Raw genomic sequence first — 24159 nt, 5'->3', positions numbered from 1 at the left:
TGGTGCAGGTGAAACAAGGATGGGGATGGGGGAGCAGGGGGAGTGGTGCAGATGAAACAGGGATGCAGAGGGAGAAACAGGGGGGAGTGGTGCAGGTGAAACAGGGATGGGGGAACAGGGGGGAGTGGTGCAGGTGAAACAGGGATTAAAGGAAAATTTATATAAGTAGATAGATGGATGTTTACATTGATTGCTAAATATATACATTGACGGATATAGGGATGCATAGATGCATCCGTCTATCTGATGGATGGAAAGACATATGAGTAGATGGATGGATAGACAGAAGAGTTGATAGACGGATAAATGGAATATAAATGTATATAATGATAAATGGTTGGTTTATGGGAAGATAGATTGATGGATTGACAGATATAAGTAGATAGGTAGATGGATCCATTGATGGATTCATTTGTGCTTATCTCTTGAGGTTCTTCTTGAGATGATTTCGGGGCTTTAGTGTCCCCGCGGTCCGGTCCTCGACCAGGCCTCCACCCCCAGAAAGCAGCCCGTGACAGCTAACTAACACCCAGGTACCTGTTTTACTGCAAGGTAACAGGGGCACAGGGTGAAAGAAACTCTGCCCATTGTTTCTCGGCGGCGCCCGGAATCGAACCCGGGAACCACACGATCACAAGTCCAGTGTCCAGTGTGCTGTCCGCTCGGCCGACTGGCTCCCCGGTCGGAGGGGAGCCGGTGAACAGGCGAATCAGGTTAAAGAATATCTGTCGATTTGCTATTGCATCAACTGAGATTCGATATGGGACCATTAGGATTATAACCAACGAACTCTCTCCGTTTAGACGGTAGGCCTCCAGTTTGTGTGTGTGTGTGTGTAATTACCTAAGTGTAGTTACAGGATGAGAGCTACGCTCGTGGTGTCCCGTCTTCCCAGCACTCTTTGTCATATAACGCTCTGAAACTACTGACGGTCTTGGCCTCCACCACCTTCTCACTTAACTTGTTCCAACCGTCTACCACTCTATTTGCGAAGGTGAATTTTCTTATATTTCTTCGGCATCTGTGTTTAGCTTGTTTAAATCTATGACCTCTTGTTCTTGAAGTGCCAGGTCTCAGGAAATCTTCCCTGTCGATTTTATCAATTCCTGTTACTATTTTGTATGTAGTGATCATATCACCTCTTTTTCTTCTGTCTTCTAGTTTTGGCATGTTTGTGTGTGTGTGTGTGTGTGTGTGTGTGTGTGTGTGTGTGTGTGTGTGTGTGTGTGTGTGTGTGTGTGTGTGTGTGTGTGTGTGTGTGTGTGTGTGTGTGTGTGTTAGAGAGAAATAGATGTAGTAGATATAAAAAAAGGAAAAATACATATATATGATAGGCGGGGTCCAAGAGCTAATAACTCGATTCTGCAGATACATATAGTAAATACAAGGAGAAAATAAATACACACACACACACACACACATTAATTGATAATGGACTGTTTTGTGTGCGTATCCATGTGTACTATTGTCAAGACCGACAGACACGTGAAGCTATGTGTGTGTATGTGTACCTGTAATTGAACTGACATGTGTACGGTAATTATCTGTATGTGTCCATTTTAAAGGTACACATTAGTGAATGTGTATTTATGTAAATTGATTGACATATGTACGTGTGCGCGCGATTAGTGTTACTGTAATTTATATGGTTAACATTTATACGTTTGAATGACATAGTTTCCCATTATTGTCACATTTTTTGTTACATGTCTACTATTGTCAAGATGGACAGACACGTCCAGCTATGAGTGTTTATGTGTACCAGTAATTGAACTGACATGTGTACTGCAACTATCTGCGTGTGTCCATTTTAAAGGAATATATTAGTGAATGTTTATTTATGTAAATTGATTGGAATATGTATGTGGACGCTCGGTTAGTGTTACTGTAATTTATATGGTTAACGTTTGAATGACATAGTTTCCCCTCATTGTCACATTTTTTGTTACTATTTCGCTGTTCACTCTCACTCTCTCTGAATCCCGTGGACTAATTGTGCTCACGTGTGTTTGTGTAGGGTAATGGAACCATATACTTTTCACACAATAATTTGCAACTATTTGCTAAGAAACATTTCAAAAGATAATCTAAGCTTCTAATAAGTGTTCTTTTTCCTAACATACAAGTCAATCACACAGTACCTAACCTCAGTCAGAAACACTTTTCTTACTATATCTCGCAACGTCTTTTGCATATATATCCTATCTTAAATAATTAACAGTTTTAATTCATAACTGGCAACCCCCCTCCCATCCAAAGCTTTCAAAGCCACCAAACATCATTCCTTTCCCTTAACCTCTCCCAAATTATCTTTTGCACCAATTCACAAACTAGGGGGCTTCATAGCTGAGTGGACGTCGCTCTCGACTCGTAATCGTAGCTCATTCGATCCCCCGGTGATGGAACAAACGGAAATCAGCAGAGTTTCTATCATTCTGATGCCCCTGTTACCTAGCATTAAATATGTACCTGGGCGTTAGACAGCTGTTGCGGGCTGCTTCCTGGGTGTGTGTGTGTGGAATGTTTTTTATTAGTTAGTAATAATTGATTGATTGGCAGTTGAGAGGCGGGCTGAAAGAGTAGAGCTCAACCCTCGCAAGCACAACTAGGTGAACACAACTAGATAAATACTAACCAACCACGATCTCGACAATCCATTACACACACAACCCCCCCCCCCCCCCAACTCCCCAAATCGTTCTACCTAAGTCAATAAAAAATTAAAACAAATCAATTAATTCACCAAAAATACTAACTATAAATAAAGGTACCAAATTTGAGACATACAGCGACTCCAGCGTGGTCTAGTCGGAAGAGAACGTGTTCTCATCTGGATAGATTGCGATCGAGTCTGTCGGAACGGGTGTGTAACTGCAGGGCACAAATATTTGTGTGTCCCCTCCTGTAGCTGCCTCTGTTTCGACAGGTTCCCTGGATAGCTGGAATTGGCCTGGCCCTTGGAAAGTGGGGAAGGGGTGAAATCCGTTGGGCCCACGGATGGATACCTTGGATCCATGGACCTAGAGCAGGTCTAATCACCTGGGATTCGAACCCACGGTGGGAATAAGGGAGGAGATATGTGAAGGGGGGGGGGGGGAAGGATGTTTCCCTGGAACCAAACCTCACATAAACCCGGACACTCACACACACACACACACACCCTCACCCGAACACTTACAGGGGCACTCACACTCACACACACCCATAGACTGTGATAAGGGAGATCATCTGAGGGGACACAGATGGCCTCCTGGACCCACAGGTATAACCGGACACACACGCACCCGGACACTCACAGGGACACTCACACTCACACACACTCACCCGGACACTCACAGGGATATACACACTCACACACATCCATAGACACAAACTGTGATAAGGGAGACCATCTGAGGGGACACAGATGGCCTCCTGGACACACAAGTATATATCAATATTTAATTTATTATTTATTATTTAATTTTATTAAATAAGTAATCAAATTAATGTTTTTTAATAAATTATTATTTTATTAAATTATTAAATAATTATATTAATAAAACAAATTAAATTAAATTTAATAATTAAATATTTATTATTTAATTTACAAATATGACAGATTTTTTTTAAATATATATATATATATATATATATATATATATATATATATATATATATATATATATATATATATATATATATATATATATATATATATATATATATATACATGCGAACAAGCCTTAATGGTCCCCAGGACTATATGCAACTGAAAACTCGCATGCCAGAAGTGACTCGAACCCATACTGCCAGGAGCAATGCAACTGGTATGTACAGGACGCCTTAATCCGCTTGTGTCAATTTTAAAGGAATATATTAGTGAATATTTATTTATGTAAATTGATATATATATATATATATATATATATATATATATATATATATATATATATATATATATATATATATATATATATGTATATCACGAAAATAAACACGTGATTAAGAATGTGACAATGTCAGACCACGGAGGAAAATGAAACAGGAATTTCCTTAAGTACTTTCGTATATTAAATACATCTTCAGAAGGAATCAAATACATCTTCCTTCTGAAGATGTATTTAGTATACGAAAGTACTTAAGGAAATTCCTGTTTCATTTTCCTCCGTGGTCTGACATTGTCATATATATATATATATATATATATATATATATATATATATATATATATATATATATATATATATATATATATATATATATATATATATATATATATATATAAAGAGAATGTCTGTCTATGTTATGAGGCCACATGCTGGAGGCTGCAGCCATACACAGATTTATTTTAAAATTTATTTATTAATATATTATTAAGGCTTATTATTACTAAATTAATGTATTTGTAGAGGGAATGGTCTGGGGTAGGGAACGGGCATAGGTTGGCCAGTGTTGACTTTAGCTAAAGGATTTAGGAATAATTATTAATTATTCTTATCACTCCCCCCCCCCCCTACCAATTTAATTAAAGTTAATTGTAAAATAATGCTTGAGATGGCTGAAGACTTTTTCGTACTTAGAAAAAACCTAAATTAAACACATAAAGAAGTTTATTGGTCCTGGTTTAAGTTAGAGGAAGAGGTGCAAAGGTTGTGGTGGGGGGGGGGGAGGATACGGGATTTAGAGGTGGAATGAAGAGAGGGAACAGGGGGAGTGGTGCAGGTGAAACAGGGAGGAAGAGGGGGGAACAGGGGGTGCTGTACAGGTGAAACAGGGATGGGGATGGGGGAACAGGGGGAGTGGTGCAGGTGAAACAGGGAGGAAGAGGGGGGAACAGGGGGGAGTGGTGCAGGTGAAACAGGGATGGGGGAACAGGGGGAGTGGTGCAGGTGAAACAGGGATGGGGATGGGGGAACAGGGGGAGTGGTGCAGGTGAAACAGGGATGGGGATGGGGGAACAGGGGGAGTGGTGCAGGTGAAACAAGGATGGGGATGGGGGAGCAGGGGGAGTGGTGCAGATGAAACAGGGATGCAGAGGGAGAAACAGGGGGGAGTGGTGCAGGTGAAACAGGGATGGGGGAACAGGGGGGAGTGGTGCAGGTGAAACAGGGATTAAAGGAAAATTTATATAAGTAGATAGATGGATGTTTACATTGATTGCTAAATATATACATTGACGGATATAGGGATGCATAGATGCATCCGTCTATCTGATGGATGGAAAGACATATGAGTAGATGGATGGATAGACAGAAGAGTTGATAGACGGATAAATGGAATATAAATGTATATAATGATAAATGGTTGGTTTATGGGAAGATAGATTGATGGATTGACAGATATAAGTAGATAGGTAGATGGATCCATTGATGGATTCATTTGTGCTTATCTCTTGAGGTTCTTCTTGAGATGATTTCGGGGCTTTAGTGTCCCCGCGGTCCGGTCCTCGACCAGGCCTCCACCCCCAGAAAGCAGCCCGTGACAGCTAACTAACACCCAGGTACCTGTTTTACTGCAAGGTAACAGGGGCACAGGGTGAAAGAAACTCTGCCCATTGTTTCTCGGCGGCGCCCGGAATCGAACCCGGGACCACACGATCACAAGTCCAGTGTCCAGTGTGCTGTCCGCTCGGCCGACTGGCTCCCCGGTCGGAGGGGAGCCGGTGAACAGGCGAATCAGGTTAAAGAATATCTGTCGATTTGCTATTGCATCAACTGAGATTCGATATGGGACCATTAGGATTATAACCAACGAACTCTCTCCGTTTAGACGGTAGGCCTCCAGTTTGTGTGTGTGTGTGTGTAATTACCTAAGTGTAGTTACAGGATGAGAGCTACGCTCGTGGTGTCCCGTCTTCCCAGCACTCTTTGTCATATAACGCTCTGAAACTACTGACGGTCTTGGCCTCCACCACCTTCTCACTTAACTTGTTCTAACCGTCTACCACTCTATTTGCGAAGGTGAATTTTCTTATATTTCTTCGGCATCTGTGTTTAGCTTGTTTAAATCTATGACCTCTTGTTCTTGAAGTGCCAGGTCTCAGGAAATCTTCCCTGTCGATTTTATCAATTCCTGTTACTATTTTGTATGTAGTGATCATATCACCTCTTTTTCTTCTGTCTTCTAGTTTTGGCATGTTTGTGTGTGTGTGTGTGTGTGTGTGTGTGTGTGTGTGTGTGTGTGTGTGTGTGTGTGTGTGTGTGTGTGTGTGTGTGTGTGTGTGTGTGTGTGTGTGTGTTAGAGAGAAATAGATGTAGTAGATATAAAAAAAGGAAAAATACATATATATGATAGGCGGGGTCCAAGAGCTAATAACTCGATTCTGCAGATACATATAGTAAATACAAGGAGAAAATAAATACACACACACACACACACACATTAATTGATAATGGACTGTTTTGTGTGCGTATCCATGTGTACTATTGTCAAGACCGACAGACACGTGAAGCTATGTGTGTGTATGTGTACCTGTAATTGAACTGACATGTGTACGGTAATTATCTGTATGTGTCCATTTTAAAGGTACACATTAGTGAATGTGTATTTATGTAAATTGATTGACATATGTACGTGTGCGCGCGATTAGTGTTACTGTAATTTATATGGTTAACATTTATACGTTTGAATGACATAGTTTCCCATTATTGTCACATTTTTTGTTACATGTCTACTATTGTCAAGATGGACAGACACGTCCAGCTATGAGTGTTTATGTGTACCAGTAATTGAACTGACATGTGTACTGCAACTATCTGCGTGTGTCCATTTTAAAGGAATATATTAGTGAATGTTTATTTATGTAAATTGATTGGAATATGTATGTGGACGCTCGGTTAGTGTTACTGTAATTTATATGGTTAACGTTTGAATGACATAGTTTCCCCTCATTGTCACATTTTTTGTTACTATTTCGCTGTTCACTCTCACTCTCTCTGAATCCCGTGGACTAATTGTGCTCACGTGTGTTTGTGTAGGGTAATGGAACCATATACTTTTCACACAATAATTTGCAACTATTTGCTAAGAAACATTTCAAAAGATAATCTAAGCTTCTAATAAGTGTTCTTTTTCCTAACATACAAGTCAATCACACAGTACCTAACCTCAGTCAGAAACACTTTTCTTACTATATCTCGCAACGTCTTTTGCATATATATCCTATCTTAAATAATTAACAGTTTTAATTCATAACTGGCAACCCCCCTCCCATCCAAAGCTTTCAAAGCCACCAAACATCATTCCTTTCCCTTAACCTCTCCCAAATTATCTTTTGCACCAATTCACAAACTAGGGGGCTTCATAGCTGAGTGGACGTCGCTCTCGACTCGTAATCGTAGCTCATTCGATCCCCCGGTGATGGAACAAACGGAAATCAGCAGAGTTTCTATCATTCTGATGCCCCTGTTACCTAGCATTAAATATGTACCTGGGCGTTAGACAGCTGTTGCGGGCTGCTTCCTGGGTGTGTGTGTGTGGAATGTTTTTTATTAGTTAGTAATAATTGATTGATTGGCAGTTGAGAGGCGGGCTGAAAGAGTAGAGCTCAACCCTCGCAAGCACAACTAGGTGAACACAACTAGATAAATACTAACCAACCACGATCTCGACAATCCATTACACACACAACCCCCCCCCCCCCAACTCCCCAAATCGTTCTACCTAAGTCAATAAAAAATTAAAACAAATCAATTAATTCACCAAAAATACTAACTATAAATAAAGGTACCAAATTTGAGACATACAGCGACTCCAGCGTGGTCTAGTCGGAAGAGAACGTGTTCTCATCTGGATAGATTGCGATCGAGTCTGTCGGAACGGGTGTGTAACTGCAGGGCACAAATATTTGTGTGTCCCCTCCTGTAGCTGCCTCTGTTTCGACAGGTTCCCTGGATAGCTGGAATTGGCCTGGCCCTTGGAAAGTGGGGAAGGGGTGAAATCCGTTGGGCCCACGGATGGATACCTTGGATCCATGGACCTAGAGCAGGTCTAATCACCTGGGATTCGAACCCACGGTGGGAATAAGGGAGGAGATATGTGAAGGGGGGGGGGGGGAAGGATGTTTCCCTGGAACCAAACCTCACATAAACCCGGACACTCACACACACACACACACACCCTCACCCGAACACTTACAGGGGCACTCACACTCACACACACCCATAGACTGTGATAAGGGAGATCATCTGAGGGGACACAGATGGCCTCCTGGACCCACAGGTATAACCGGACACACACGCACCCGGACACTCACAGGGACACTCACACTCACACACACTCACCCGGACACTCACAGGGATATACACACTCACACACATCCATAGACACAAACTGTGATAAGGGAGACCATCTGAGGGGACACAGATGGCCTCCTGGACACACAAGTATATATCAATATTTAATTTATTATTTATTATTTAATTTTATTAAATAAGTAATCAAATTAATGTTTTTTAATAAATTATTATTTTATTAAATTATTAAATAATTATATTAATAAAACAAATTAAATTAAATTTAATAATTAAATATTTATTATTTAATTTACAAATATGACAGATTTTTTTTAAATATATATATATATATATATATATATATATATATATATATATATATATATAATATATATATATATATATATATATATATATATATATACATGCGAACAAGCCTTAATGGTCCCCAGGACTATATGCAACTGAAAACTCGCATGCCAGAAGTGACTCGAACCCATACTGCCAGGAGCAATGCAACTGGTATGTACAGGACGCCTTAATCCGCTTGTGTCAATTTTAAAGGAATATATTAGTGAATATTTATTTATGTAAATTGATATATATATATATATATATATATATATATATATATATATATATATATATATATATATATATATATATATATATATATGTATATCACGAAAATAAACACGTGATTAAGAATGTGACAATGTCAGACCACGGAGGAAAATGAAACAGGAATTTCCTTAAGTACTTTCGTATATTAAATACATCTTCAGAAGGAATCAAATACATCTTCCTTCTGAAGATGTATTTAGTATACGAAAGTACTTAAGGAAATTCCTGTTTCATTTTCCTCCGTGGTCTGACATTGTCATATATATATATATATATATATATATATATATATATATATATATATATATATATATATATATATATATATATATATATATATATATATATATATATATATATATATATATAAAGAGAATGTCTGTCTATGTTATGAGGCCACATGCTGGAGGCTGCAGCCATACACAGATTTATTTTAAAATTTATTTATTAATATATTATTAAGGCTTATTATTACTAAATTAATGTATTTGTAGAGGGAATGGTCTGGGGTAGGGAACGGGCATAGGTTGGCCAGTGTTGACTTTAGCTAAAGGATTTAGGAATAATTATTAATTATTCTTATCACTCCCCCCCCCCCTACCAATTTAATTAAAGTTAATTGTAAAATAATGCTTGAGATGGCTGAAGACTTTTTCGTACTTAGAAAAAACCTAAATTAAACACATAAAGAAGTTTATTGGTCCTGGTTTAAGTTAGAGGAAGAGGTGCAAAGGTTGTGGTGGGGGGGGGGAGGATACGGGATTTAGAGGTGGAATGAAGAGAGGGAACAGGGGGAGTGGTGCAGGTGAAACAGGGAGGAAGAGGGGGGAACAGGGGGTGCTGTACAGGTGAAACAGGGATGGGGATGGGGGAACAGGGGGAGTGGTGCAGGTGAAACAGGGAGGAAGAGGGGGGAACAGGGGGGAGTGGTGCAGGTGAAACAGGGATGGGGGAACAGGGGGAGTGGTGCAGGTGAAACAGGGATGGGGATGGGGGAACAGGGGGAGTGGTGCAGGTGAAACAGGGATGGGGATGGGGGAACAGGGGGAGTGGTGCAGGTGAAACAAGGATGGGGATGGGGGAGCAGGGGGAGTGGTGCAGATGAAACAGGGATGCAGAGGGAGAAACAGGGGGGAGTGGTGCAGGTGAAACAGGGATGGGGGAACAGGGGGGAGTGGTGCAGGTGAAACAGGGATTAAAGGAAAATTTATATAAGTAGATAGATGGATGTTTACATTGATTGCTAAATATATACATTGACGGATATAGGGATGCATAGATGCATCCGTCTATCTGATGGATGGAAAGACATATGAGTAGATGGATGGATAGACAGAAGAGTTGATAGACGGATAAATGGAATATAAATGTATATAATGATAAATGGTTGGTTTATGGGAAGATAGATTGATGGATTGACAGATATAAGTAGATAGGTAGATGGATCCATTGATGGATTCATTTGTGCTTATCTCTTGAGGTTCTTCTTGAGATGATTTCGGGGCTTTAGTGTCCCCGCGGTCCGGTCCTCGACCAGGCCTCCACCCCCAGAAAGCAGCCCGTGACAGCTAACTAACACCCAGGTACCTGTTTTACTGCAAGGTAACAGGGGCACAGGGTGAAAGAAACTCTGCCCATTGTTTCTCGGCGGCGCCCGGAATCGAACCCGGGACCACACGATCACAAGTCCAGTGTCCAGTGTGCTGTCCGCTCGGCCGACTGGCTCCCCGGTCGGAGGGGAGCCGGTGAACAGGCGAATCAGGTTAAAGAATATCTGTCGATTTGCTATTGCATCAACTGAGATTCGATATGGGACCATTAGGATTATAACCAACGAACTCTCTCCGTTTAGACGGTAGGCCTCCAGTTTGTGTGTGTGTGTGTGTAATTACCTAAGTGTAGTTACAGGATGAGAGCTACGCTCGTGGTGTCCCGTCTTCCCAGCACTCTTTGTCATATAACGCTCTGAAACTACTGACGGTCTTGGCCTCCACCACCTTCTCACTTAACTTGTTCTAACCGTCTACCACTCTATTTGCGAAGGTGAATTTTCTTATATTTCTTCGGCATCTGTGTTTAGCTTGTTTAAATCTATGACCTCTTGTTCTTGAAGTGCCAGGTCTCAGGAAATCTTCCCTGTCGATTTTATCAATTCCTGTTACTATTTTGTATGTAGTGATCATATCACCTCTTTTTCTTCTGTCTTCTAGTTTTGGCATGTTTGTGTGTGTGTGTGTGTGTGTGTGTGTGTGTGTGTGTGTGTGTGTGTGTGTGTGTGTGTGTGTGTGTGTGTGTGTGTGTGTGTGTTAGAGAGAAATAGATGTAGTAGATATAAAAAAAGGAAAAATACATATATATGATAGGCGGGGTCCAAGAGCTAATAACTCGATTCTGCAGATACATATAGTAAATACAAGGAGAAAATAAATACACACACACACACACACACATTAATTGATAATGGACTGTTTTGTGTGCGTATCCATGTGTACTATTGTCAAGACCGACAGACACGTGAAGCTATGTGTGTGTATGTGTACCTGTAATTGAACTGACATGTGTACGGTAATTATCTGTATGTGTCCATTTTAAAGGTACACATTAGTGAATGTGTATTTATGTAAATTGATTGACATATGTACGTGTGCGCGCGATTAGTGTTACTGTAATTTATATGGTTAACATTTATACGTTTGAATGACATAGTTTCCCATTATTGTCACATTTTTTGTTACATGTCTACTATTGTCAAGATGGACAGACACGTCCAGCTATGAGTGTTTATGTGTACCAGTAATTGAACTGACATGTGTACTGCAACTATCTGCGTGTGTCCATTTTAAAGGAATATATTAGTGAATGTTTATTTATGTAAATTGATTGGAATATGTATGTGGACGCTCGGTAGTGTTACTGTAATTTATATGGTTAACGTTTGAATGACATAGTTTCCCCTCATTGTCACATTTTTTGTTACTATTTCGCTGTTCACTCTCACTCTCTCTGAATCCCGTGGACTAATTGTGCTCACGTGTGTTTGTGTAGGGTAATGGAACCATATACTTTTCACACAATAATTTGCAACTATTTGCTAAGAAACATTTCAAAAGATAATCTAAGCTTCTAATAAGTGTTCTTTTTCCTAACATACAAGTCAATCACACAGTACCTAACCTCAGTCAGAAACACTTTTCTTACTATATCTCGCAACGTCTTTTGCATATATATCCTATCTTAAATAATTAACAGTTTTAATTCATAACTGGCAACCCCCCTCCCATCCAAAGCTTTCAAAGCCACCAAACATCATTCCTTTCCCTTAACCTCTCCCAAATTATCTTTTGCACCAATTCACAAACTAGGGGGCTTCATAGCTGAGTGGACGTCGCTCTCGACTCGTAATCGTAGCTCATTCGATCCCCCGGTGATGGAACAAACGGAAATCAGCAGAGTTTCTATCATTCTGATGCCCCTGTTACCTAGCATTAAATATGTACCTGGGCGTTAGACAGCTGTTGCGGGCTGCTTCCTGGGTGTGTGTGTGTGGAATGTTTTTTATTAGTTAGTAATAATTGATTGATTGGCAGTTGAGAGGCGGGCTGAAAGAGTAGAGCTCAACCCTCGCAAGCACAACTAGGTGAACACAACTAGATAAATACTAACCAACCACGATCTCGACAATCCATTACACACACAACCCCCCCCCCCCCCAACTCCCCAAATCGTTCTACCTAAGTCAATAAAAAATTAAAACAAATCAATTAATTCACCAAAAATACTAACTATAAATAAAGGTACCAAATTTGAGACATACAGCGACTCCAGCGTGGTCTAGTCGGAAGAGAACGTGTTCTCATCTGGATAGATTGCGATCGAGTCTGTCGGAACGGGTGTGTAACTGCAGGGCACAAATATTTGTGTGTCCCCTCCTGTAGCTGCCTCTGTTTCGACAGGTTCCCTGGATAGCTGGAATTGGCCTGGCCCTTGGAAAGTGGGGAAGGGGTGAAATCCGTTGGGCCCACGGATGGATACCTTGGATCCATGGACCTAGAGCAGGTCTAATCACCTGGGATTCGAACCCACGGTGGGAATAAGGGAGGAGATATGTGAAGGGGGGGGGGGGAAGGATGTTTCCCTGGAACCAAACCTCACATAACCCGGACACTCACACACACACACACACACCCTCACCCGAACACTTACAGGGGCACTCACACTCACACACACCCATAGACTGTGATAAGGGAGATCATCTGAGGGGACACAGATGGCCTCCTGGACCCACAGGTATAACCGGACACACACGCACCCGGACACTCACAGGGACACTCACACTCACACACACTCACCCGGACACTCACAGGGATATACACACTCACACACATCCATAGACACAAACTGTGATAAGGGAGACCATCTGAGGGGACACAGATGGCCTCCTGGACACACAAGTATATATCAATATTTAATTTATTATTTATTATTTAATTTTATTAAATAAGTAATCAAATTAATGTTTTTTAATAAATTATTATTTTATTAAATTATTAAATAATTATATTAATAAAACAAATTAAATTAAATTTAATAATTAAATATTTATTATTTAATTTACAAATATGACAGATTTTTTTTAAATATATATATATATATATATATATATATATATATATATATATATATATATATATATATATATATATATATATATATATATATACATGCGAACAAGCCTTAATGGTCCCCAGGACTATATGCAACTGAAAACTCGCATGCCAGAAGTGACTCGAACCCATACTGCCAGGAGCAATGCAACTGGTATGTACAGGACGCCTTAATCCGCTTGTGTCAATTTTAAAGGAATATATTAGTGAATATTTATTTATGTAAATTGATATATATATATATATATATATATATATATATATATATATATATATATATATATATATATATATATATATATATATATATATGTATATCACGAAAATAAACACGTGATTAAGAATGTGACAATGTCAGACCACGGAGGAAAATGAAACAGGAATTTCCTTAAGTACTTTCGTATATTAAATACATCTTCAGAAGGAATCAAATACATCTTCCTTCTGAAGATGTATTTAGTATACGAAAGTACTTAAGGAAATTCCTGTTTCATTTTCCTCCGTGGTCTGACATTGTCATATATATATATATATATATATATATATATATATATATATATATATATATATATATATATATATATATATATATATATATATATATATATATATATATAAAGAGAATGTCTGTCTATGTTATGAGGCCACATGCTGGAGGCTGCAGCCATACACAGATTTATTTTAAAATTTATTTATTAATATATTATTAAGGCTTATTATTACTAAATTAATGTATTTGTAGAGGGAATGGTCTGGGGTAGGGAACGGGCATAGGTTGGCCAGTGTTGACTTTAGCTAAAGGATTTAGGAATAATTATTAATTATTCTTATCACTCCCCCCCCCCCTACCAATTTAATTAAAGTTAATTGTAAAATAATGCTTGAGATGGCTGAAGACTTTTTCGTACTTAGAAAAAACCTAAATTAAACACATAAAGAAGTTTATTGGTCCTGGTTTAAGTTAGAGGAAGAGGTGCAAAGGTTGTGGTGGGGGGGGGAGGATACGGGATTTAGAGGTGGAATGAAGAGAGGGAACAGGGGGAGTGGTGCAGGTGAAACAGGGAGGAAGAGGGGGGAACAGGGGGTGCTGTACAGGTGAAACAGGGATGGGGATGGGGGAACAGGGGGAGTGGTGCAGGTGAAACAGGGAGGAAGAGGGGGGAACAGGGGGGAGTGGTGCAGGTGAAACAGGGATGGGGGAACAGGGGGAGTGGTGCAGGTGAAACAGGGATGGGGATGGGGGAACAGGGGGAGTGGTGCAGGTGAAACAGGGATGGGGATGGGGGAACAGGGGAGTGGTGCAGGTGAAACAAGGATGGGGATGGGGGAGCAGGGGGAGTGGTGCAGATGAAACAGGGATGCAGAGGGAGAAACAGGGGGGAGTGGTGCAGGTGAAACAGGGATGGGGGAACAGGGGGGAGTGGTGCAGGTGAAACAGGGATTAAAGGAAAATTTATATAAGTAGATAGATGGATGTTTACATTGATTGCTAAATATATACATTGACGGATATAGGGATGCATAGATGCATCCGTCTATCTGATGGATGGAAAGACATATGAGTAGATGGATGGATAGACAGAAGAGTTGATAGACGGATAAATGGAATATAAATGTATATAATGATAAATGGTTGGTTTATGGGAAGATAGATTGATGGATTGACAGATATAAGTAGATAGGTAGATGGATCCATTGATGGATTCATTTGTGCTTATCTCTTGAGGTTCTTCTTGAGATGATTTCGGGGCTTTAGTGTCCCCGCGGTCCGGTCCTCGACCAGGCCTCCACCCCCAGAAAGCAGCCCGTGACAGCTAACTAACACCCAGGTACCTGTTTTACTGCAAGGTAACAGGGGCACAGGGTGAAAGAAACTCTGCCCATTGTTTCTCGGCGGCGCCCGGAATCGAACCCGGGACCACACGATCACAAGTCCAGTGTCCAGTGTGCTGTCCGCTCGGCCGACTGGCTTCCCCGGTCGGAGGGGAGCCGGTGAACAGGCGAATCAGGTTAAAGAATATCTGTCGATTTGCTATTGCATCAACTGAGATTCGATATGGGACCATTAGGATTATAACCAACGAACTCTCTCCGTTTAGACGGTAGGCCTCCAGTTTGTGTGTGTGTGTGTGTAATTACCTAAGTGTAGTTACAGGATGAGAGCTACGCTCGTGGTGTCCCGTCTTCCCAGCACTCTTTGTCATATAACGCTCTGAAACTACTGACGGTCTTGGCCTCCACCACCTTCTCACTTAACTTGTTCCAACCGTCTACCACTCTATTTGCGAAGGTGAATTTTCTTATATTTCTTCGGCATCTGTGTTTAGCTTGTTTAAATCTATGACCTCTTGTTCTTGAAGTGCCAGGTCTCAGGAAATCTTCCCTGTCGATTTTATCAATTCCTGTTACTATTTTGTATGTAGTGATCATATCACCTCTTTTTCTTCTGTCTTCTAGTTTTGGCATGTTTGTGTGTGTGTGTGTGTGTGTGTGTGTGTGTGTGTGTGTGTGTGTGTGTGTGTGTGTGTGTGTGTGTGTGTGTGTGTGTGTGTGTGTGTGTGTGTGTGTTAGAGAGAAATAGATGTAGTAGATATAAAAAAAGGAAAAATACATATATATGATAGGCGGGGTCCAAGAGCTAATAACTCGATTCTGCAGATACATATAGTAAATACAAGGAGAAAATAAATACACACACACACACACACACATTAATTGATAATGGACTGTTTTGTGTGCGTATCAATGTGTACTATTGTCAAGACCGACAGACACGTGAAGCTATGTGTGTGTATGTGTACCTGTAATTGAACTGACATGTGTACGGTAATTATCTGTATGTGTCCATTTTAAAGGTACACATTAGTGAATGTGTATTTATGTAAATTGATTGACATATGTACGTGTGCGCGCGATTAGTGTTACTGTAATTTATATGGTTAACATTTATACGTTTGAATGACATAGTTTCCCATTATTGTCACATTTTTTGTTACATGTCTACTATTGTCAAGATGGACAGACACGTCCAGCTATGAGTGTTTATGTGTACCAGTAATTGAACTGACATGTGTACTGCAACTATCTGCGTGTGTCCATTTTAAAGGAATATATTAGTGAATGTTTATTTATGTAAATTGATTGGAATATGTATGTGGACGCTCGGTTAGTGTTACTGTAATTTATATGGTTAACGTTTGAATGACATAGTTTCCCCTCATTGTCACATTTTTTGTTACTATTTCGCTGTTCACTCTCACTCTCTCTGAATCCCGTGGACTAATTGTGCTCACGTGTGTTTGTGTAGGGTAATGGAACCATATACTTTTCACGACAATAATTTGCAACTATTTGCTAAGAAACATTTCAAAAGATAATCTAAGCTTCTAATAAGTGTTCTTTTTCCTAACATACAAGTCAATCACACAGTACCTAACCTCAGTCAGAAACACTTTTCTTACTATATCTCGCAACGTCTTTTGCATATATATCCTATCTTAAATAATTAACAGTTTTAATTCATAACTGGCAACCCCCCTCCCATCCAAAGCTTTCAAAGCCACCAAACATCATTCCTTTCCCTTAACCTCTCCCAAATTATCTTTTGCACCAATTCACAAACTAGGGGCTTCATAGCTGAGTGGACGTCGCTCTCGACTCGTAATCGTAGCTCATTCGATCCCCCGGTGATGGAACAAACGGAAATCAGCAGAGTTTCTATCATTCTGATGCCCCTGTTACCTAGCATTAAATATGTACCTGGGCGTTAGACAGCTGTTGCGGGCTGCTTCCTGGGTGTGTGTGTGTGGAATGTTTTTTATTAGTTAGTAATAATTGATTGATTGGCAGTTGAGAGGCGGGCTGAAAGAGTAGAGCTCAACCCTCGCAAGCACAACTAGGTGAACACAACTAGATAAATACTAACCAACCACGATCTCGACAATCCATTACACACACAACCCCCCCCCCCCAACTCCCCAAATCGTTCTACCTAAGTCAATAAAAAATTAAAACAAATCAATTAATTCACCAAAAATACTAACTATAAATAAAGGTACCAAATTTGAGACATACAGCGACTCCAGCGTGGTCTAGTCGGAAGAGAACGTGTTCTCATCTGGATAGATTGCGATCGAGTCTGTCGGAACGGGTGTGTAACTGCAGGGCACAAATATTTGTGTGTCCCCTCCTGTAGCTGCCTCTGTTTCGACAGGTTCCCTGGATAGCTGGAATTGGCCTGGCCCTTGGAAAGTGGGGAAGGGGTGAAATCCGTTGGGCCCACGGATGGATACCTTGGATCCATGGACCTAGAGCAGGTCTAATCACCTGGGATTCGAACCCACGGTGGGAATAAGGGAGGAGATATGTGAAGGGGGGGGGGGGGGAAGGATGTTTCCCTGGAACCAAACCTCACATAAACCCGGACACTCACACACACACACACACACCCTCACCCGAACACTTACAGGGGCACTCACACTCACACACACCCATAGACTGTGATAAGGGAGATCATCTGAGGGGACACAGATGGCCTCCTGGACCCACAGGTATAACCGGACACACACGCACCCGGACACTCACAGGGACACTCACACTCACACACACTCACCCGGACACTCACAGGGATATACACACTCACACACATCCATAGACACAAACTGTGATAAGGGAGACCATCTGAGGGGACACAGATGGCCTCCTGGACACACAAGTATATATCAATATTTAATTATTATTTATTATTTAATTTTATTAAATAAGTAATCAAATTAATGTTTTTTAATAAATTATTATTTTATTAAATTATTAAATAATTATATTAATAAAACAAATTAAATTAAATTTAATAATTAAATATTTATTATTTAATTTACAAATATGACAGATTTTTTTTAAATATATATATATATATATATATATATATATATATATATATATATATATATATATATATATATATATATATATATATACATGCGAACAAGCCTTAATGGTCCCCAGGACTATATGCAACTGAAAACTCGCATGCCAGAAGTGACTCGAACCCATACTGCCAGGAGCAATGCAACTGGTATGTACAGGACGCCTTAATCCGCTTGTGTCAATTTTAAAGGAATATATTAGTGAATATTTATTTATGTAAATTGATATATATATATATATATATATATATATATATATATATATATATATATATATATATATATATATATATATATGTATATCACGAAAATAAACACGTGATTAAGAATGTGACAATGTCAGACCACGGAGGAAAATGAAACAGGAATTTCCTTAAGTACTTTCGTATATTAAATACATCTTCAGAAGGAATCAAATACATCTTCCTTCTGAAGATGTATTTAGTATACGAAAGTACTTAAGGAAATTCCTGTTTCATTTTCCTCCGTGGTCTGACATTGTCATATATATATATATATATATATATATATATATATATATATATATATATATATATATATATATATATATATATATATATATATATATATATATATATATATATATATATATATTATATATATAAAGAGAATGTCTGTCTATGTTATGAGGCCACATGCTGGAGGCTGCAGCCATACACAGATTTATTTTAAAATTTATTTATTAATATATTATTAAGGCTTATTATTACTAAATTAATGTATTTGTAGAGGGAATGGTCTGGGGTAGGGAACGGGCATAGGTTGGCCAGTGTTGACTTTAGCTAAAGGATTTAGGAATAATTATTAATTATTCTTATCACTCCCCCCCCCCCCTACCAATTTAATTAAAGTTAATTGTAAAATAATGCTTGAGATGGCTGAAGACTTTTTCGTACTTAGAAAAAACCTAAATTAAACACATAAAGAAGTTTATTGGTCCTGGTTTAAGTTAGAGGAAGAGGTGCAAAGGTTGTGGTGGGGGGGGGGAGGATACGGGATTTAGAGGTGGAATGAAGAGAGGGAACAGGGGGAGTGGTGCAGGTGAAACAGGGAGGAAGAGGGGGGAACAGGGGGTGCTGTACAGGTGAAACAGGGATGGGGATGGGGGAACAGGGGAGTGGTGCAGGTGAAACAGGGAGGAAGAGGGGGGAACAGGGGGGAGTGGTGCAGGTGAAACAGGGATGGGGGAACAGGGGGAGTGGTGCAGGTGAAACAGGGATGGGGATGGGGGAACAGGGGAGTGGTGCAGGTGAAACAGGGATGGGGATGGGGGAAACAGGGGGAGTGGTGCAGGTGAAACAAGGATGGGGATGGGGGAGCAGGGGGAGTGGTGCAGATGAAACAGGGATGCAGAGGGAGAAACAGGGGGGAGTGGTGCAGGTGAAACAGGGATGGGGGAACAGGGGGGAGTGGTGCAGGTGAAACAGGGATTAAAGGAAAATTTATATAAGTAGATAGATGGATGTTTACATTGATTGCTAAATATATACATTGACGGATATAGGGATGCATAGATGCATCCGTCTATCTGATGGATGGAAAGACATATGAGTAGATGGATGGATAGACAGAAGAGTTGATAGACGGATAAATGGAATATAAATGTATATAATGATAAATGGTTGGTTTATGGGAAGATAGATTGATGGATTGACAGATATAAGTAGATAGGTAGATGGATCCATTGATGGATTCATTTGTGCTTATCTCTTGAGGTTCTTCTTGAGATGATTTCGGGGCTTTAGTGTCCCCGCGGTCCGGTCCTCGACCAGGCCTCCACCCCCAGAAAGCAGCCCGTGACAGCTAACTAACACCAGGTACCTGTTTTACTGCAAGGTAACAGGGGCACAGGGTGAAAGAAACTCTGCCCATTGTTTCTCGGCGGCGCCCGGAATCGAACCCGGGACCAACACGATCACAAGTCCAGTGTCCAGTGTGCTGTCCGCTCGGCCGACTGGCTCCCGGTCGGAGGGGAGCCGGTGAACAGGCGAATCAGGTTAAAGAATATCTGTCGATTTGCTATTGCATCAACTGAGATTCGATATGGGACCATTAGGATTATAACCAACGAACTCTCTCCGTTTAGACGGTAGGCCTCCAGTTTGTGTGTGTGTGTGTGTAATTACCTAAGTGTAGTTACAGGATGAGAGCTACGCTCGTGGTGTCCGTCTTCCCAGCACTCTTTGTCATATACGCTCTGAAACTACTGACGGTCTTGGCCTCCACCACCTTCTCACTTAACTTGTTCCGACCGTCTACCATCTATTTGCGAAGGTGAATTTTCTTATATTTCTTCGGCATCTGTGTTTAGCTTGTTTAAATCTATGACCTCTTGTTCTTGAAGTGCCAGGTCTCAGGAAATCTTCCCTGTCGATTTTATCAATTCCTGTTACTATTTTGTATGTAGTGATCATATCACCTCTTTTTCTTCTGTCTTCTAGTTTTGGCATGTTTGTGTGTGTGTGTGTGTGTGTGTGTGTGTGTGTGTGTGTGTGTGTGTGTGTGTGTGTGTGTGTGTGTGTGTGTGTGTGTGTGTGTGTGTGTGTGTGTGTGTGTTAGAGAGAAATAGATGTAGTAGATATAAAAAAAGGAAAAATACATATATATGATAGGCGGGGTCCAAGAGCTAATAACTCGATTCTGCAGATACATATAGTAAATACAAGGAGAAAATAAATACACACACACACACACACATTAATTGATAATGGACTGTTTTGTGTGCGTATCAATGTGTACTATTGTCAAGACCGACAGACACGTGAAGCTATGTGTGTGTATGTGTACCTGTAATTGAACTGACATGTGTACGGTAATTATCTGTATGTGTCCATTTTAAAGGTACACATTAGTGAATGTGTATTTATGTAAATTGATTGACATATGTACGTGTGCGCGCGATTAGTGTTACTGTAATTTATATGGTTAACATTTATACGTTTGAATGACATAGTTTCCCATTATTGTCACATTTTTTGTTACATGTCTACTATTGTCAAGATGGACAGACACGTCCAGCTATGAGTGTTTATGTGTACCAGTAATTGAACTGACATGTGTACTGCAACTATCTGCGTGTGTCCATTTTAAAGGAATATATTAGTGAATGTTTATTTATGTAAATTGATTGGAATATGTATGTGGACGCTCGGTTAGTGTTACTGTAATTTATATGGTTAACGTTTGAATGACATAGTTTCCCCTCATTGTCACATTTTTTGTTACTATTTCGCTGTTCACTCTCACTCTCTCTGAATCCCGTGGACTAATTGTGCTCACGTGTGTTTGTGTAGGGTAATGGAACCATATACTTTTCACACAATAATTTGCAACTATTTGCTAAGAAACATTTCAAAAGATAATCTAAGCTTCTAATAAGTGTTCTTTTTCCTAACATACAAGTCAATCACACAGTACCTAACCTCAGTCAGAAACACTTTTCTTACTATATCTCGCAACGTCTTTTGCATATATATCCTATCTTAAATAATTAACAGTTTTAATTCATAACTGGCAACCCCCCTCCCATCCAAAGCTTTCAAAGCCACCAAACATCATTCCTTTCCCTTAACCTCTCCCAAATTATCTTTTGCACCAATTCACAAACTAGGGGGCTTCATAGCTGAGTGGACGTCGCTCTCGACTCGTAATCGTAGCTCATTCGATCCCCCGGTGATGGAACAAACGGAAATCAGCAGAGTTTCTATCATTCTGATGCCCCTGTTACCTAGCATTAAATATGTACCTGGGCGTTAGACAGCTGTTGCGGGCTGCTTCCTGGGTGTGTGTGTGTGGAATGTTTTTTATTAGTTAGTAATAATTGATTGATTGGCAGTTGAGAGGCGGGCTGAAAGAGTAGAGCTCAACCCTCGCAAGCACAACTAGGTGAACACAACTAGATAAATACTAACCAACCACGATCTCGACAATCCATTACACACACAACCCCCCCCCCCCAACTCCCCAAATCGTTCTACCTAAGTCAATAAAAAATTAAAACAAATCAATTAATTCACCAAAAATACTAACTATAAATAAAGGTACCAAATTTGAGACATACAGCGACTCCAGCGTGGTCTAGTCGGAAGAGAACGTGTTCTCATCTGGATAGATTGCGATCGAGTCTGTCGGAACGGGTGTGTAACTGCAGGGCACAAATATTTGTGTGTCCCCTCCTGTAGCTGCCTCTGTTTCGACAGGTTCCCTGGATAGCTGGAATTGGCCTGGCCCTTGGAAAGTGGGGAAGGGGTGAAATCCGTTGGGCCCACGGATGGATACCTTGGATCCATGGACCTAGAGCAGGTCTAATCACCTGGGATTCGAACCCACGGTGGGAATAAGGGAGGAGATATGTGAAGGGGGGGGGGGAAGGATGTTTCCCTGGAACCAAACCTCACATAAACCCGGACACTCACACACACACACACACCCTCACCCGAACACTTACAGGGGCACTCACACTCACACACACCCATAGACTGTGATAAGGGAGATCATCTGAGGGGACACAGATGGCCTCCTGGACCCACAGGTATAACCGGACACACACGCACCCGGACACTCACAGGGACACTCACACTCACACACACTCACCCGGACACTCACAGGGATATACACACTCACACACATCCATAGACACAAACTGTGATAAGGGAGACCATCTGAGGGGACACAGATGGCCTCCTGGACACACAAGTATATATCAATATTTAATTTATTATTTATTATTTAATTTTATTAAATAAGTAATCAAATTAATGTTTTTAATAAATTATTATTTTATTAAATTATTAAATAAATATAATAAAACAAATTAAATTAAATTTAATAATTAAATTATTATTTAATTAATTACAATTATATATATATATATAATATTAATATATATATATATATATATATATATATATATATATATATATATATATATATATATATATATATATATATATATATATATATATATATATATATATATATATATATATATATATATATAATATATATATACATGCGAACAAGCCTTAATGGTCCCCAGGACTATATGCAACTGAAAACTCGCATGCCAGAAGTGACTCGAACCCATACTGCCAGGAGCAATGCAACTGGTATGTACAGGACGCCTTAATCCGCTTGTGTCAATTTTAAAGGAATATATTAGTGAATATTTATTTATGTAAATTGATATATATATATATATAATATATATATATATATATATATATATATATATATATATATATATATATATATATATATATATATATATATATGTATATCACGAAAATAAACACGTGATTAAGAATGTGACAATGTCAGACCACGGAGGAAAATGAAACAGGAATTTCCTTAAGTACTTTCGTATATTAAATACATCTTCAGAAGGAATCAAATACATCTTCCTTCTGAAGATGTATTTAGTATACGAAAGTACTTAAGGAAATTCCTGTTTCATTTTCCTCCGTGGTCTGACATTGTATATATATATATATATATATATATATATATATATATATATATATATATATATATATAATATATATATATATATATAAAGAGAATGTCTGTCTATGTTATGAGGCCACATGCTGGAGGCTGCAGCCATACACAGATTTATTTTAAAATTTATTTATTAATATATTATTAAGGCTTATTATTACTAAATTAATGTATTTGTAGAGGGAATGGTCTGGGGTAGGGAACGGGCAT

The sequence above is a fragment of the Procambarus clarkii genome, chromosome 73, assembly GCF_040958095.1.
Source record: "Procambarus clarkii isolate CNS0578487 chromosome 73, FALCON_Pclarkii_2.0, whole genome shotgun sequence".
Classification (NCBI taxonomy): domain Eukaryota; kingdom Metazoa; phylum Arthropoda; class Malacostraca; order Decapoda; family Cambaridae; genus Procambarus; species Procambarus clarkii.
The sequence above is the reverse complement of the archived record's forward strand: the minus strand, read 5'-3'. Positions refer to the sequence as shown.